The 17,585-nt window shown below is 45.8% G+C and overlaps 1 long non-coding RNA gene across 1 annotated transcript in view; it reads left to right on the top strand.

The window, feature by feature from the left end:
* Positions 1–241: 241 nt before the first annotated feature.
* The window catches only part of LOC129032086 (uncharacterized), a 42,641-nt gene continuing 25,297 nt past the window's right edge, over positions 242–17,585 (top strand). The window contains exons 1-2 of the long non-coding RNA XR_008501192.1: positions 242–2,125; positions 3,141–3,259. This is a non-coding gene — a long non-coding RNA (uncharacterized LOC129032086). The remainder of the gene's footprint in view (positions 2,126–3,140; positions 3,260–17,585) is intronic.

The following is a 17,585-nucleotide window of genomic DNA, read 5'->3' as shown; positions in this document are numbered from 1 at the left end:
TGATAATGGGTCATCTTTGTCAGACTATAGGTTTGTTAACAGTATTTGATACTGTAGACATGAGACCAAGAAAACTACTGATTTTTTTATTTCAGTAATTCTTAACTTAGCATTATATATGTGTGTATATTTACATAATATGTAACATATATCCCTTTATCCTGTTTTTTCCACTTTTAATGGTTTTGTATTTTTTTTCCTTTTTTTTTTTTTCTTTTTTTCTCTTTTTTTGAGACAGAGTCTTGCTCTATCACCCAGGCTTGAGTGCAGTGGCATGATCTTGGCCCACTGCAACCTCTGCCTCCTGGGTTCAAGTGATTCTTGTGCCTCAGTCTCCTGAGTAGCTGGAATTACAGGCATGCACCACCACACCCAGCTAATTTTTGTACTTTGGAGACGGGGTTTCAACATATTGGCCAGGCTTGTCTCGAACTCCTGACCTTAAGGGATCCGCCCAACTCTGCCTCCCAAAGTGCAGGGATTACAGGCGTGAGCCACCGTGCCCAGCCAGTTCCACCTGATTTTTAAAATTGCGTTGGCCAGCATTGGACACACAGTAAATGTTTAATACGTACTTTCCACGTTGAATCAAAGAAGTTTCCCATCTTAGCTATTTCCTTGAAACTTTCCTGAAGTTTGAAACCTAACAGATCATCAGTGACGTCCTCATCACAGTTTCACCTCTGCCTAATAAAGCACAAATTACTCTTAAGCAATGAGGCGCTGTGCAATTGAAGCCTTTTATAGCTCCATTTGTCTGCAGTCACCTAAATGTCAGTGGATAGATGTGTTTGTCATAGTGTGTGATAAGTGCAAATAACCCTTGTTAGTAGTGTCATTAGAGATGAAATAGATGCATAGGAACTAAGAGGTCATAAGCTGTCAGATTTTACTCTAAGGAAATACAGAATGTCATTTGCACCTGAAATTGTGCAGAAGTAAATGGACAATTCTTCACCCCAATCTAATTTGTTTTTCAAAAGCTTTGCATGTTTACATTTGTATATCCACTACCTTAGCCACGGCATAGTGAAATAAACCATAAATTAAAAATAGCTCAGCATACCACTGAAGAATCAATAGATCTGAATATAGTAGCATAGAAAAAGCTTTGGTTTACTGGATGTGCCTTCAAGGTGGACCATGCCCTTTAGGTAGAGGATTAGTGGAGAACAGAAATCTCTGCCTCTCTGTGGCTAGAAGTGGATCTATGTCATTGACCTACCTACAATGGCACTTTTCCTTACTTGAAACTTGGGTATACAGTGACCTCACCTACTCATAGAACCTGCAGAAGTGGGAATTAGTAGAAAAAGGCTTTTGAGTAGCCAAAAAGGATTTGATAAAGTTAATATTCTAAGTTAGCCTGTTCTCTTACCACATAGTATGTCTCCTCAGTTCTTGTTTGCTTGATGCAAAGTTCTGAGGCTTTGTTCTCTGGTATTTGTTCCCTAATGAGTGCCACTATATTATATTTTGAGCTAGTGACAAGGGACTTACCTTGTCCCTGTTCTACATCCTTCTAGGCTCTAACTTGTTTGATGAAACATGAGTACCTCAGAGATATACATGCTGAGAACGGCCTGGAAGAGTTTTATTGCCCCTCCCCTGCCCAACTCATTGAAGGAAACAGGAGGGAGTGAACCCGTCTCCTCTGCTGAATCCATTGCAGTCCACTTTTTTGTGTTCTAATGAGTATATTAAAATTGCAGTCTGAAGTCATTTCAGAGCTCCTATCCTTTACTACAAGCTGACTTAGGTGGGACTGCTCCAGCAACTTGAGGCTAAGAGGCCCAGGGTCTGACTTCTCTCCCTGCTTCCCTACTCCTGCTCCATTAAGGGTGAGAGGTTGGGGAATTTGCTGTCCTCTTTGTGATGACTTGTTGCTGCCAATCTGATTCCTAATGCTATAGATTTATTAAGGTTAGATGGTGGAAGATTGGGCCCTGATGACAATGGAGCCATCCTGGGTGTTCCTCTGACAGTGATGAGCCTCCTGGGAGAGGCAGCCACAGCTGAAGCACACACCGCTCCCTTCTGCTGTGGCAGCCCCACGAGCCTGCAAACCCCTATCTCATCACAGCCTCGGTTCTCAACTCAGGCTGGCCAGACCTCCAACTGGTGGGTGAAACGCAGACATTTCCAAACACTGGAAATATTTTCTTGGGTGGATGGGAGTTGGGGGACAAACTGAATTTCTCCCTTGGACCATGGGAAGGAGAGAGAACCATTCTTAAGAAGAAAATTATTGTGAGGTGGTAATGCTCTCTCCCTCTGCAGTCTTTATTGCCCTAGTTGGGAACTACTGTTTTATACATCACTATCTTATGTGTCTGCTGATGGAGTTTGCTGATGCTAAACAGAACGTCTCCAGGTCTCCAGAATGGTTTTCTTCCTGGCTGGGTCTCTTTCTACACCTTCTGCCAAGTCCTGCCTGCCCCAGTCCTTCTCTGGGGAATGGGTCTAGTTTTCAGGACCAGATGCATTGCCAGAGATTGTCAGACTATTGAGCTCCTCTTCTCACATTTGACAGAAACAGTCTACACGCATCAGCAAGCCCTGAATGCACTGTGTTAAATTAAAAATAACTAAGCTTCCCAGTCATGATCTAAGTCTGATTTTGATCATTTTTCCATGAAAGATTATTTAATTAAGTTAAATTCTTTATTTAAGATAAATCGGGTTTAGAAATGATTAATAAGAGAAAGTAATTAAAGGAGTACATCCGGAAAACAAAGCTGCCAAGTAGGTAAAGATTACTATCAAGCATCTACTATGTGCCAGGCAATGTTTTAGATATTTTGCATTTGATCCTGCAACCATTTCATGAATTAGCATTGCTAACTCCATTTACAGAGGAGAAAATTGACAATTTGTAAGGATAAAAGACTTGACCAAGGTTACAGAGAGTATTGCCTAGACCCTTTTGGATACAAGTAACAGAAAAATCCAACCAATTATTAATTAAATAAGAATGTCCTCTCACATCAAAGCAGTCTATAGGTAGGTGGCTCCAGGACTGATTGATTTAGTGGCCCACCAGCATCATCAGGGGCCCAGTATTTTCCCACCTTTTGTTGTGTCATTCTCAGCATGGAGGCTCTGTCCTAAGGTTGTCTCCTCCCTTTGTTGACAGACAGTGGTTGCTATTTCAGGCCCAGACATAATCAAATCCATGTGAAGAAAAGAAATTTCTTCCTGGGTGGCCCTTTGTAAGAGAAAGAAAATGTCTTCCAGAAGAGTTCTTTATGTCTTAATGGTCAGAACTGCACCATGTGTCTAGGTTGAATAGATTTCAAAGACAGGCTTAGTGAGACACCAAGTGAAAGGGTGTGTCCTACTAGAACAAAACCAGTTCTCTCTGTTTGGAAGAGGTGGGGAATGTACATGTTCCTTGTTGGATACACACCAGCATTGTCTGCTACACACAGAGTAGAGCAGGGATTCAAACCCCAGTCTGTCTCATCTCAAACCTGCGTTTGTGTCTCGTTCCCTAAGTCACACGCATATGGGGGCTTACTGTGTTTGGCTATTATGAAAAATAGGGTTGTAATAAACCCCAGATTTTGAGCAATTTACACTTAAGATTATATTTGGGTTAGATAAATATTAAAATTTGTTCACTTTGTCTGAACATTGGCCAAATGGTGTGTGGAACTAGTTATGGTCTTGCAGAGTGTGGCTTTCTAATACTTAAAGCATTTAAAATTTATTTCCTTCTATCTAGTGTTAATCATCTTTTTAATATAGTGTCCCTCTCTCTCTCTCTCCCCTACTGGGGAGTGGTGGCTAATGAGGTTGGAAAGGTAGAGAGAGAGAAGAGGCCCTTGAATATTAGGTTAAAGGATATAGATTTTTATGTTCCCTAAAGAATATGGAATCATTGAAAGTGTTATCCAGAGAAAGACATCACCCAAGCTATAATTAGGAAATTAATTTGTCGGAAGTGGATGAGAAGAATTGAGAGAAAAATTTGAGGTGTTTACTTTTGTAGGGGATATGAGACTCAGTCACCTGAGTCTGAGTCTGTTTTGCAAGAAATGCCTATTATTTTCTTCAGGTTGTGTTTCAAGTTCCATTCTGCTGGGCTTGTAGGAAATTCAGTCTGAATCATGATTTGGTACTCCTGCTTTCACAAGTATGTTCTCAAATCTGGAAAGATGACTAGGAGTCTGGGAGTCCTGGGAAGGATTCCTAATTTCCATCCCATCATGGTTGCCATGGACATCTTTGAAACCGGGAGGCCTCCTGTGGCTTAGGGCATAGGAGCTTGGTCTCTAGGGACCAGGCTCTCCAGAGATACCACACAGCCATCTCCTCTGAAGTAGTGCTGCCTGTTCGGGTCTGCCATCAGTATTGCTTAGGAGGTTGCTCCCTTCACCCTGTCAGTCTCTGACCTCTTTGTAAACTGCATTCAGTGAAATTTATAGACCTTATTTATAGTTTGATGTACTCTGAGGAATTGAATACTCACATAAGCACACCCCAATCAAGATATAGAACATTCTTATCACTCTAGAAATTCTCCTGTGCTTCCTTCCAGTCCATCCCCTCCCTACCTGAAAGCAGTCACTCTTCTAAATTTTGTCCCCATAGACTAATTTGCCTGTTCTAGAAATTCATATAAATAGAATCACTCAGGATACACTCTATAGTGTCCTGCTCCTTTTACCCAACATTGTATATGTCAGACTTACCGTATTGTAGAAATCAATAGTTCATACCATTTTGTTGTTTAGTATTTCTTTTTTGTTGCTGAGTAGTATTCCACTTCTTTTATCTTTAAGTCTTTCCCTCTCCTCTTGTTGCCATCAAAAGCACTAAATGTGCTTTCTTCAATAAAAGCCAGGAAGCCTTCACCTGAAGCCAAGGATGCACAGGGTGCTCATTTCTTCGTGGAATAGAAGAGGGAAAAGGCAGCACAAAAAACACAAGTTAGTATCTCAGGCAATTGGTCTGCCACATAATTTATTCAGAGAAGAGACTGTGAAGGCCTGGATTAGGGTGGAGCATGGGAAGAGGGAGGAGGAGGGTTATGAGAAGGCTAGTACAGTGGTGGCATTCATGGGATTTAGGACATAATTAGACCTGGGGAAAGGCAGTGGAGGAAGGCCAATGCTGAGTTATTTAGCCTGGGAGGTGACTAAGGTGACTCGTGTAGAGGTGAGGATGGATGTTGGTACAATATCTAAAATAAGAGGAGTATATTTAGGAGGGAAAATGGTAAGTGCAGTTTGGTACCTGTTGATTTTGAGGGGCATATGGGAGAAAATATCCATTATCTAGAAACAGATCGCTAGCTCAATAGCATCTTCAGAACTGAAAGTGAAGATGAAGAGTAATACATGAAGAGGTGAATGCTGAAACCTTGAGAAAGGAAAGGTAAAGGAGGGAAATAAGCCAAGAACAGGGCTTCGGGGAATGGCATGCAGGGGACCCAAGGAAGAAGAGGAGCCAAAGAAGGAAGGAGGGGGTGCCACAGTATTATGAGTGGGAGCAGGGTGTCCTGGGAACCCGGAGAGCAAAGGACATGAAAGAAATAGCTGGCAGAAATGCCAAAGCCTACAGAGAGATGACAAGGATAAAGACTGAATAAAAGGTCATTACATTTCCCAATTGGAAGATCACTGGTGGCCTCTGAGGGATCAACTTAAGAAGGGAAATGGGAATTGAAGAGGATTGCGAGGAGACCTGGAGTGAGGGAGAATAATGAGACAGCTCCAATCATTGGAAACAGCTTTTTTTATTTTTTGTTTTTCAAGAAACATGCACTTAAAGAAGGAAAAAAGCTCAGTGGTTGCATGAGGGCTGGAGGATAGGTTGGAAACAGGTTGCTTGGGTTTGTTCCCCTGGAAGCCTCGAGCATACCTGTACGCTGAGGCTAAGGAGGCAGAAGTGAGAAGGGGCGGGTTTTGACTCAAGCTCCCAGAAAAGGTAACAGATGGTGGGAAGGAAAGTGAGGGAAAAGTGGATTAATTCTGGAAAAGAGTGAGGGGTCAGTCCTCTTCTTGGAAAGCAGTGGAGGAGAGGATGGGTAATACATTCCAGGATGAAGAGGGAGCAGTCCCAGCTCTGGTTGTCTCCAGCATGACCACAACCCCTCAAGAGATTTTTTTGCTGTATTTACTCTGAATACATGTGATTTACAAAATGTGCCCTTTAAGGACCAGGAGGCAGGATTTTGAAGCAGCACCTGTAAAGGAGGCCTTTTCCAACAGCTCCAGGCAAGACAGTAGAGATGATCCCCCAAAAGTCAATCTGTAACCGCTCTATTGTGTTCGTAGCAAATGGCAGCAAGCCCTAGGTTAGGAACCGTACTATGAAGCGTTAATAAGAGACACTGGGCACATGTCCTTTGATCAGATTAATCAGAGGCCAAACTACACAGCATTAACAATGGAGATTAGCATTGGCTGGGTAGGTTGGCAAGGCGAAAGTGGGAAATACCAGACCTTGGATTCAGAGGCACTTGTTTGCACTCGTTTTCAGAATTATATCTGCAGCACAAAAGGGACTCCCAGCAGATTGAATTGGCTTCACAATTAACATGATGCTTGCAAGCACACGGTTTGCTCAGGCTTGAATTGTTCTGTGCTTCTTGAATGCACATCCGTTGGTGGCACACACAGGGGAGCAGTGATGCTGTGGTGTTTTCTACCTGACCTCCACAGGCCTGGCTATGTGCTGGAGGGCTGTGGTTGCTAGAAATTTGGCTACTCTGTAAAGGAATGTTACAGTTCTTGGAAATTCTAGTGAGTGTTCTCAGTATGCTCAGTGTAACAGGCCCAAATATACATCTATTAAACATATAGGAATGTATTTGTTGACCTTCTAGGGAGAAGGCATGGGTCCAAAGCTGCCGCACTCACTCACATTGTGGTGGCTTCTGTATTCTGTATTACAGATTTTATCACTGATACCTCTAGAAAAAAGTGTCACTTCCCACCTCCTTTTCCCATTCCTGTGGATCTTAAGAATTTTTGTCAGTTTCTTCTCTTGTCGTGGTCTAACCCGAAACAACTTACAGTGGGTGCTACAGGTGTTAATATACAAAAGAATAAACAATATAGCTAGGATGATCTCCTCTTTCTGGAAGATTACCGTACGCAAAGACACTACTTTTTCTAAACATTTAGAAATGAATTCCTAGAATTCTGTCATTGCAAACTGAGTGGGAACAATTCGGAAACTGAAGGCTGCAATGGTTTGTCTCCTTCCAACTTCAGCCTTCCTTTCCCTCTCCCAAAATGACCCTGGCCTTTTTGTGTGTATAAATTACCTCTGTCTGGGGTTGGATGTGGCACTGCGCTAAGCCTCTGGGAGAGGATGTGCTCTAGGCCTCCAGGAACTCATACTCTGTGAAAGATGGCGGCAAATTAAACTGGCAGTTGAAAAAGCCAGAGTGTTTCCAGGGCTTCTGCTAGAGGAGTGGTTCCAGAGGGGTAGAGTCAGGCAAGATGAATAGCTGGAAAGTGGCCAAAAGCATTCCGTGCTCCGCATCAATTTGGTCAATAAATACTTCCTGAAAACCTATGTAGAAGAAGCTATTCCGGACCCTGTGTGTGCACACAAAGATAAAAGAGACCTATTTCTGTCCTATAGTAGGATTGACCACACACTGAAGGGAGCAGGGACAATGCTAGGCTGAATAGGAGTAGGAACAAAGGCTTATACGAGAGTGAGCCCAAAATTATAGCTGTAATGTGGAAATGTGTGTGGATGGGTGAGCCTTGAATGACATGATAAGAATGAGAGAAACTGAATGCTGGGGCTGGCCAGGACCCTAGGGGTGATCTAGGCAATCCCCTCGATTTAAGCATGAGGAAACTGAGATCCCTCCCCAGCAAGGTGAAGTGACTTGTCCAAGGTCAGGGTCTCTTAGGTACTTGATACTCGGTGATGAATAGTACAAATAATATAACCAGAGGCTAAGATGATCAAGCACCTATTCTAAGTGCTTTAGATGTACTCACTAGATTAATCACATCCTCACAGTAGGTTATTTTCGCTTGACAGATGAAGAAACTGAGACAGAAGAAGGTAAGTACCTTGCCCAAAGTCATGGAGCTGGTAATTGTTGGAAATCATGAGACTTGCACAGCAGTTGGGCTCCAGGGCCTATGCTCCTAACCTCTGAGCTACATGGCCCCTTGAGCCTCTAATTCCTGGGCCAGTGCTGCTTGTCCTTGAACCGGGCCTGGAAGGGATTGGGGAGACACGGTACTCTCCTAAACAAAGGAGTGACCTGATGAAGGTGGCATTTAGTGATGCTTCATATGGCTTCAGTGGTTAAGGTGGACTAGAGAAGAAATGGAGAAGGGAGACCAGGTAGGACATGATCTAAATCCAGTTGTGATGCACATCTGGACTGCAGCAAGAATGGAGAAGATGGCACTGGACTGGAATGATTAGTTAGCAGTCATTTACTCCACAGTATGAATTAGCCTGTCCTGTTGCTTATCCTGTGGGAAAAGAAAAACAACTGAAGGAAGGAATGGAGAGGGGAGAAAATAAAAAAGAGGGGAGGAATAGTATGTAAAGGGAAGGGCAAAGGAGCAAAAGTAGAAATGGAACAGAATTGATGATGACTTCACAATATTCCTCACCTAGTCCCTGGCCTTTTGGATATAGTTTAATTTAAACCATCTATTTCTGTCAATTTCTCATTTAAGGAACAGAATAAGAGCAATGCCATCTCCTAGAGAGCACGAGACTTTAACAAGGTAGTAGAGATCTCATGAGGAACCCAGCTGGTGTTCACAGATCAGGAACTCCCACAGGGAAGGACTTGCCACCCCACTGCTAGGACCCCATCAGAAGACAGCCCCATCAGCATGCAGCAGACACTGATAGGACCCCATTAGCAGACAGCAGACAGCTCTATGCTACAGAGACCCTCCTCATCCAAGGTCGCAGCCTTCATGGGGCAACCCACATCCAGTGACTGACTGACACAGAAGGACAAAGCCAGGCCATTTTAGCCCAACATGGGCAAGGCTGACAGGCCATTAAAACTCCAAAGCTCCCTGTAGGGTGGGCCAAGACTCCTGCTGTGCCCTCTCACAGCTCAATTCCTCCCTCTACCCACTCCTGCCTCATCTCCCTTCCTTCCACAGGTATGGATCAGAGAACACACCTTAATAAATCTCCTGCCCACTGAACTCTGCTCAGAGTCGGTTTCTGGGGAGCCCACGCAGCGTCATGGAGATTCTCTCCGGCTGCCTCATCTCTCCCCACCAAAACTCCAACTTCCTTCTTTTGGTTAGGGAGTGCCTCCTTCCTCCTGCACCATGCACTTCCTCCACAAACCGTTTACATCACAGGGGATGATCTTTCCTGTGGAGACAGCCTGCTCTTCAGCTGAGGCAGAGGCTTAGTGGCCTCCCTTGCTGAAACCTTCAAACAGGCTTGGGGCAGGTTGGTTTATCTCCCCGTTAACAGCAGATGTATACGGAACATGGAATCCCTTGACATTTTTTTGATTAGAAGCATTTTTTTTTTTTTTTTTAATTTCTGTGAGACTCCCTGGGTCAGGTTTCAGGATCTGCTGATAGACCTTCATCAGCAGGGGTGTGTGTGTGTGTGTGTGTGTGTGTGTGTGTGTGTGTGTGTCTAAATGTAAGCAACCACCAGAGCCTGCTTCAGTAATCAAGGGGAATTCATTGTTATAACAGAATAACCCATGAAGTTCAAGGGCCAGAATGCAGCCCAGGGATGTGGACTGCCTCAGGGCATAGGCAGAAGGGCCTCTCCAGCTGTCTCTGCTCTGGGCTGGTACTCACTCTGCAGGCCAGGCAGGGCTGCTGCTTTGTGCACATGGCAGCAGCAGCATGCCCCTGAGCGCTGGGGTCCACCCCACCGCAGATCCAGCCGCACTTGTTCGTGGTTTCTGAATACTGGTTCCAGATCTCAAGAGAGTGAGAATCTGACTGCCCAGCTTGAGCAAGTGGTCAACCCTGCTCACCCTGCTGTTTGGGGGCTAGTCCCACAAGCATGGCAGACACCCCCGACCTCCTATAGAGGGTGCAGAGTCTCAGAGAGAGGGGCTGTGGTGAACAAAGGGGACAACCCTCCAAAAAGGGCCCATGACACTGTGCGAACATGCCCACAGAGGGGTGGGCGCACCAATTAGAAAATGTTTGCATGAGATATGACTAGATTTCCCAAGAGACAACTCTCATAGATCAATGTGCCTGTCACGGAGGAGCAAGGAGTGCGCTTGAGAGGAAGAGACAATGAGTAGCTATTTGAATTCATTGTAAACTGAGCAAACTGTAAACAGGGATGACGCTGCTTATGACATAGTCACATACATAGCGTCACCTAGTTAAGGGGATCAACCACATTGAGTGTGGAGCTCTCCTCCTCTTGGAGCAATGTTCCCATTGACATTCGGAGAGGCACGCTGCCCCCAGACGCTCATTTTCAAACACAGGACGTGAGCAGTTTCACAAATATCCACCAGATGGTACCTTCCTACCAGAAATTAGGTTTCAGGTTGTGAAAATCCAAATTGTTTTTCCATTCCACGGACAAGCTATAGAATTAGATACCTACCCTGGCTACGGTCAAAGGAAAGAAAATGGGTGAGAACCAGTCCCAGGGAACGACCCACGATGTTTTTATTCTCAAGAATACCAAACAGAACTTGCAGGGTCCTTTGTGTGGTGGAGGGAGGCAGCTGCTGTGGATGAGTCATGGAAAGGCCATGTGCAAGAGAAAGACCTTGAGGTTGTCTCCTGAGAGGGGTTGGTTGTAAACATCCTCAATGGCACCTTTGTTTTATCCCACTAGTTGCCAAATACCTGTGAGTCTGCACAGCGCTCCTGGAATGCTCAGAAATTATGACTGGTTACTCTGTCAAAGAAAGCCTTCGTTGGAGAAACTTCCTCATTTGTTCAGTCCTTTGGGTTCTAAGCCCTGAGCCATAGTCTCCCCAGGTTGTTTGCCTGAGCCATAGTCTCCCCAGGTTGTTTGCCTATGTGGGCTAGGGAGGGTAACTGATGTTCACTATGGGGTGACCACCTTGTCCTGATTTGGCAGGTGCCTTCCTGCCTTTAGCAGTGACAGTAAAGCAAACCCAGGCGGTTGGTCATCTTGGTGCACTGAGCTGTACACATCAGAGACAATGCTGGATCCTCACACAGTTTCAATGAGCTGGGCGATTTGAGGTGGTAGATACTATCTTCACATTATTAATCATTTTATTCTTGGCATTTTCTTAGCAGATCTCCCTGCTTCATTTTGCCAGGGAGGCATATGTCAGAAAAGGTAAAATTCTGGAGAAAGAGGTTTTTTCTTGGCTTTTGAGTTCAGGCCTTACAGAGGTAAAACCGAGTAGATGTGGGAGAACATGTGGTAAACAGATACAACATTCCCGGGTTGGGGAGAGAAAAAGAGAATAGTGAAACTCCATCTCCACTAAAAATACAAAAATTAGCCTGGCATGTTGGCACGCGCCTGTAATCCCAACTACTTGGGAGGCTGTGGCAGGAGAATCTCTTGAACCCAGGAGGTGGAGGTTGCAGTGACTCTGTTCCCTGCATTGGAAGTGCTCCCCACTAAACTCTCTAATAGAGAAGGCGGGATCTGCAGGCTCCCTGGGTGGCTTGATTTCAACACCTTGTGGGCTGCCTTCCACTCTGGTACTTTCCTTTGCCTGCTGATGCTTGAAATTCCTTGAACCGGCCACACAGACTGCGTTCTGGAATCAGAGATAACACTGGAAAGGCAAGTTTTCCTGGGACGGGAAAAGAGTGATTTAAATTCTTGCCGAGGTGTAAGCTTCGGATGGCAGGTTCTTTCCTGAGAACGGGCTTCAACTACGAGGAGGAGTTTGGAAGCAGGACCCTGAGGTGACCTGTAGACCAGGAGAGGAGTAAGCAGAAAGGAGGGAGGCGTGGGTGGCAGGAGAGAAGGCTAGGGAGCCAGGATGGGGTCACTGCCCCCACCCCCGTGATGCCGAGCTGATCCCCACATTCCACGCTAATGGGTCTCTGTGTTTTGATTTTACAAGACTAAAAAGCAGTTTTCTAAAAACATTCTGGAATGCAAAAAGGTTCCCACTATTTATTTACTTACATAAGAATATTAACAATAAACTCTACCACGTTTAGTCACCACCCTTCACAAAAGAAAGGATGTTTGAATGACAAAAAAGTGAAAAAGACAATCTCCAAGTAGGATAATCCTTTACATTAGATGTATATAGCTTTATGGAAGAAAAATGACTGTTTTGCTGTTTTCTACCCCCCTTTGCCGTGATCCCATGAAAATGCTGGCAGAGACTGGCATCCAGGCACCAACTGGCTTTTACGAATCACTCACTGCTCCCCGCCCGGATTCTGAAGCCCCGAGCCGTTTATAGTTTGAGGCACCATGCTTCCCCCTGGTGGCCGAAGGGAGTTACTGTCGCGGCTAAAGGGGCGTCGCAGTATATACACAGCGGGCCCTTTCCCGCCATACATTCTATGCTTTTTGAACACCCGCCGTGGGCTAAGCATGGGACCCATGTGGGGTGGGGACACATGGAGATAAAGAGAACCAGGCCCTGGCTGCCAAAGAGCTTTCCTGTAACACCAATGCATCAAACAAAAGGTAGTAAAAGTGCCTGGGTTTGTGCGTTGAAATATCTTTCCCTTCAACTCCCCACCAAGGTGCTTTTACTCCCTCTCATCACCACTGACTGCCAGAGGCAGTAAACTTGGGTCCAGCTGGCCCCTGTCAACCTACATAACCACCCAGTGAGAGGCTCTCTAAAGAAAGGCATTTATTCAGGAGCAGAGCATTGCAATGGTAATACGCATGTCATAGTAAACTGTGTGCATATTCAAGGAGGCAAAGGAAGAAAGGAAGAGAAAGGTTTTCAAAGAAAAAATAAGGAGGATTTCATAATTGTTTTGAAATGGTTATCCTTGGCTACAGAGATCAGTAATAAGGGGTTGCCAGTCCAAGGTTAGACAGGCAGTTGCTGGGCGAATGTCAGTGGCGCGATCTCAGCTCACTGCAACCTCCACCTCCTGGGTTCAAGTGATTCTCCCACCTCAGCCTCCTGAGTAGCTGGGAGGCACCTGCCACCACGCCCAGCTAATTCTTGTATTTTTAGTAGAGACGGGGTTTCACCATGTTGGCCAGGCTGGTCTCGAACTCCTGACCTCAGGTGATCCGCCCACCTCAGCCTCCCAAAGTGCTGTGATTACAGGTGTGAGCCACTGCGCACAGCCTGTTGAGCTTTTTTTTTTTTTTTTTAAGAAAAAACATTAGTAACTCCATTTTGATTCTTACAACTTCCACACCACCTAGCACTTTATCTCCAGCCCTGCAGGGACAGCTGGTCTTGTAGACTCTGGCAATTCTAGACAATAACCTCACAGACAAACCATGATTACTCATTTCCCTGGGGCATGGTTGCTCTCAGCCCTTCTACATCCCCAGTCCTACTTATTTGGTTACCTCCTGGCCAGGCAAACCTCCTTTCCCCATGAAGTCCTTCCATGCCTGCCTGCTCCAAACCCACATGGCTTCTTTATTCTCAGGACTTCTCTCTACCATTATTTTTTTCGTTTTTTTTAAATTTTTATTTTCCAAGTAGACGTGAAGTTCCCCGATGGCTGAGGCTGTGTTATACCAATTTTCTACCCGTCCTTCCTTCTTAAATTATGACCCAGGGCTCCCAAGTTTCTCTTTTATTATGTACAGAAACTGCCTTCTTCCTTTCAAATATTGGGGCTACACTTAGGCCTCATCAACGTATTCCCTCATCAGAGATGGGAAGTAGTTAAGTCAGGATAGGCTAAGTTATTGGCAGTAACAATCCCCAATCTCTGTGGGTTAAAATAACAAGGTTTATTTCTTCCTGATGTTTCACGACTACCGTGAATCACTTAAGGATAGGGTTGCCAGATTTAGCAAAGGAAAATATAAGACATTCAAATTTGAATTTCAGATGGTCGGCAAATTTTTTAGTATAGGTATGTCTCAAATATTGCATACTAAAAATTATTATTTTTTTCCTAAAATTCAGATGTAACTGGGCATCCTGTATTTGAGCTGACAATCTCGCTGAGGGGTCTGCTCCGTGTCCTCACTCAGCACTCAGGCTAATGGTGCCTCCACACGTCAATATCGCAGAAGAGAGAAAGGGGATGTGGTAATTTGCACACTGGCTCTTGAAGTTTTTTTGGGTGGAGTAATCTGCAACACTTCCAATCGCATGCCTTTGGTCAAGGCTAGCCAGGAGGCCATTCGTAACCTGGAAGGGGTGGGGAAATGAAGTCCTACCCTGTGCTCAGAAGGAGTGAGCACTGGGTTATTTGTAAACAGCCCAAATCACTACCATGGTTAGAGATATTTCCATAACTGCTCTTAGGAAAAAGTGATTTCTCCATCTTATTAAAAAAAAATAGAGGTGAGGGTGGGGGTGAAGGCAAAAGAAAAAAACAGAAATTTGTATTAAGCATAATCTTTTTCCTTGTAATTTCTATCTAGTGGTTAACCATTGCTTTCTAGTGAGCAGAAAAAAGCTTTCCATACCCACTTAAATATGTGAAAATAAGTAAATGTTGCATTCCCTTATCTTTTCTTGTCAGGATTACGTGCCTCCTCATTTTTTTTTTTTTACCACACTTTCCTCATATGATGTAGTTTCCAGAAATTTATTTACCATTGGTAATATATACTAACTGAATTGTAGCAGGCTGTATTCACTAAGTGAATGCAGTGGGAGAAAAAATTTAAAAAGTAGTTTCTGGTAAGGAGAATCCAAAGATGACTTTTTGCCTAGGCCCCTGGGTTTCTTCACCGGCATCGCCTATAGAAGATCAGCAGCTTCTCAACCCTCAACCACAGTGGAAGCACCTGGAGAAATTAATCAGTGCTGCCGCGGCTTCTCTGCCAGAGACTCTTGATTGAATAGGCCTTGAGTAGGCCTGGGTATCTGTATTTTTTAAACAATGTTCTTCTGTTATCTAGCGCTGCATAACAACCTAACCTAAAAGTAAGGGTCTTGGAGCGAAAGTAATCATTTTATTTATTTTTTTTTTTGAGACGGAGTCCTCTGTCGCCCAGGCTGGAGTGCACTGGTGAGATCTCGGCTCACTGCAATCTCCACCTCCTGGATTCAAGTGATTCTCCTGCCTCAGCCTCCCGAGTAGTCGGGACTACAGGCGCGTGCCGCCACGCCCGGCTAATTTTTGTATTTTTAGTAGAAACGGGGTTTCATCATGTTGGCCAGGATGGTCTCGTGATCTGCCCGCCTTGGCCTCCCAAAGTGCTGGGATTACAGGCGTGAGCCACACCGCGCCCGGCCTCATTTTATTATTATTTTGTCGTTCTAGATACAGACTAGACTCAAACATAGAAGAAAGCAATTTACATTGTAAGAGAATTGCACAGGCAAAGGAGCCAGTGGCTGGAGTAAAGAGACTGTGCCTATCTGAGACTTAAAACAGCCTTTGGACTCCAACGTCTGTAGGTAGGAAGCTGGCTGAAGGCCAGCTTGGCGCCCCAGGGAGTGCACATTCTTTAAGGCCCTTTTCAGCTACAGCTCAGGCAGGTAGGAAATTGACAGGCCCTCCCAGTGGGCAGAGCCTGGGGCCAGAGATAACAATGGGGCGGGAAGTTTCTCCCAGGGAAAACAATCAGTGGGGCTGGTCAAGGAATATTCCCCACCCTTAGGAAAAGGGCTGCTTACGATGTCCCCTGGGGGGACTTTAAAATGACATGGCTCAGTGACTGCTGTGTGCCGCCCATGCTTCTTTTTCCAAGTGAGAGTGTTTATCGTGTCCCTGTCCCCAGTTGCATACTGGGTTTGTGTGTGGGAGCAGGTGACTTGCCTTGTTATTTCTTAGGAGTCCCCATCTAAAGGAGGCGTGTCCAAACCTGCTCTAGACAGGCTTGTGCTTTGGCACAGCTCCAAGCAGTGCCTGGAGGAGAGTTTTGGGTTGTGTCCCTTGGGGAGCAGTAAGTGTGTTCCACTGTGAGAGAAGGGGAGAGAACTGTGTATTTGGTAACCAGAGAACAGACTCTGGAGAATCATATTGTGTCCGGAATTGGTGGGTTCTTGGTCTCACTGACTTCAAGAATGAAGTCGCAGACCCTCGCGGTGAGTGTTACAGCTCTTAAGGTGGCGCGTCTGGAGTTTGTTCCTTCTGATGTTCGGATGTGTTAGGAGTTTCTTCCTTCTGGTGGGTTCGTGGTCTCGCTGGCTCAGGAGTGAAGCTGCAGACCTTTGAGGTGAGTGTTACAGCTCTTAAGGCAGCACGTCTGGAGTTGTTTGTTCCTTCTGGTGGGCTCGTGGTCTCGCTGGCTTCAGGAGAGAAACTGCAGATCTTCCTGGTGAGTATTACAGCTCATAAAAGCAGTGTGGACCCAAAGAGTGAGCAGTAGCAAGAGTTATTGCAAAGAGTGAAAGAACAAAGCTTCCACAGTGGGGGAGGAGACCCAAGCAGGTTGCCACTGCTGGCTCCGGCAGCCTGCTTTTATTCTCTTATCTGGCCCCACTCACATCCTGCTGATTGGTAGAGCCAAGTGGTCTGTTTTGACAGGGTGCTGACTGGTGCCTTTACAATCCCTGAGCTAGATATAAAGGTTCTCCACGTCCCCATCAGATTAGTTAGACACAGAGTATGGACACAAAGGTTCTCCAAGGCCCCACCAGAGCAGCTAGATACAGAGTGTCGACTGGTGCATTCACAAACCTTGAGCTAAACACAGGGTGCTGATTGGTGTGTTTACAAAGCTTGAGCTAGATACAGAGTGCCGACTGGCGTATTCACAATCCCTGAGCTAGACACAAAGGTTCCCCAAGGCCCCACCAGAGAAGCTAGATACAGAGTGTCGATTGGTGCACTCACAAACCCTGAGCTAGGCACAGGGTGCTGATTGGTGTGTTTACAGTCCCTGAGCTAGACATAAAGGTTCTCCAAGGCCCCACCAGAGTAGCTAGATACAGTGTCGACTGGTGCATTCACAAACCTTGAGCTAAACACAGGGTGCTGATTGGTGTGTTTACAAACCTTGAGCTAGACACAGAGTGTCGATTGGTGTATTTACAATCCCTGAGCTAGACATAAAGGTTCTCCAAGGCCCCACCAGAGCAGCTAGATACAGAGTGTCGATTGGTGCACTCACAAACCCTGAGCTAGGCACAGGGTGCTGATTGGTGTGTTTACAATCCCTGAGCTAGACATAAAGACGCACCATGTCCCCACCAGACTCAGGAGCCCAGCTGGCTTCACCTAGTGGATCCCGCACCTGGGCTGCAGGTGGAGCTGCCTGCCAGTCCTGCGCCCTGTGCTCGCACTCCTCAGCCCTTGGGTGGTCGATGGGACTGGGCGCTGTGGAGCAGGGGGTAGTGCTCGTCAGGGAGGCTCAGGCTGCACAGGAGCCCATGGAGTGGGTGGGAGGCTCAGGCATGGCGGGCTGCAGCTAAGGCCCAGTGAGAAATCCAGCGCAGCGCCGGTGGGCTGGCACTGCTGGGGGACCCAGTACACCCTCCGCAGCCGCTGGCCCGGGTGCTAAGTCCCTCATTGCCCGGGGCCAGCAGGGCTGGCCCGCTGCTCCAAGTGCGGGGCCCGCCAAGCCCA

The sequence above is a fragment of the Pongo pygmaeus genome, chromosome 11 (assembly GCF_028885625.2).
Source record: "Pongo pygmaeus isolate AG05252 chromosome 11, NHGRI_mPonPyg2-v2.0_pri, whole genome shotgun sequence".
Lineage (NCBI taxonomy): Eukaryota > Metazoa > Chordata > Mammalia > Primates > Hominidae > Pongo > Pongo pygmaeus.
The sequence above is the reverse complement of the archived record's forward strand: the minus strand, read 5'-3'. Positions and strand labels throughout refer to the sequence as shown.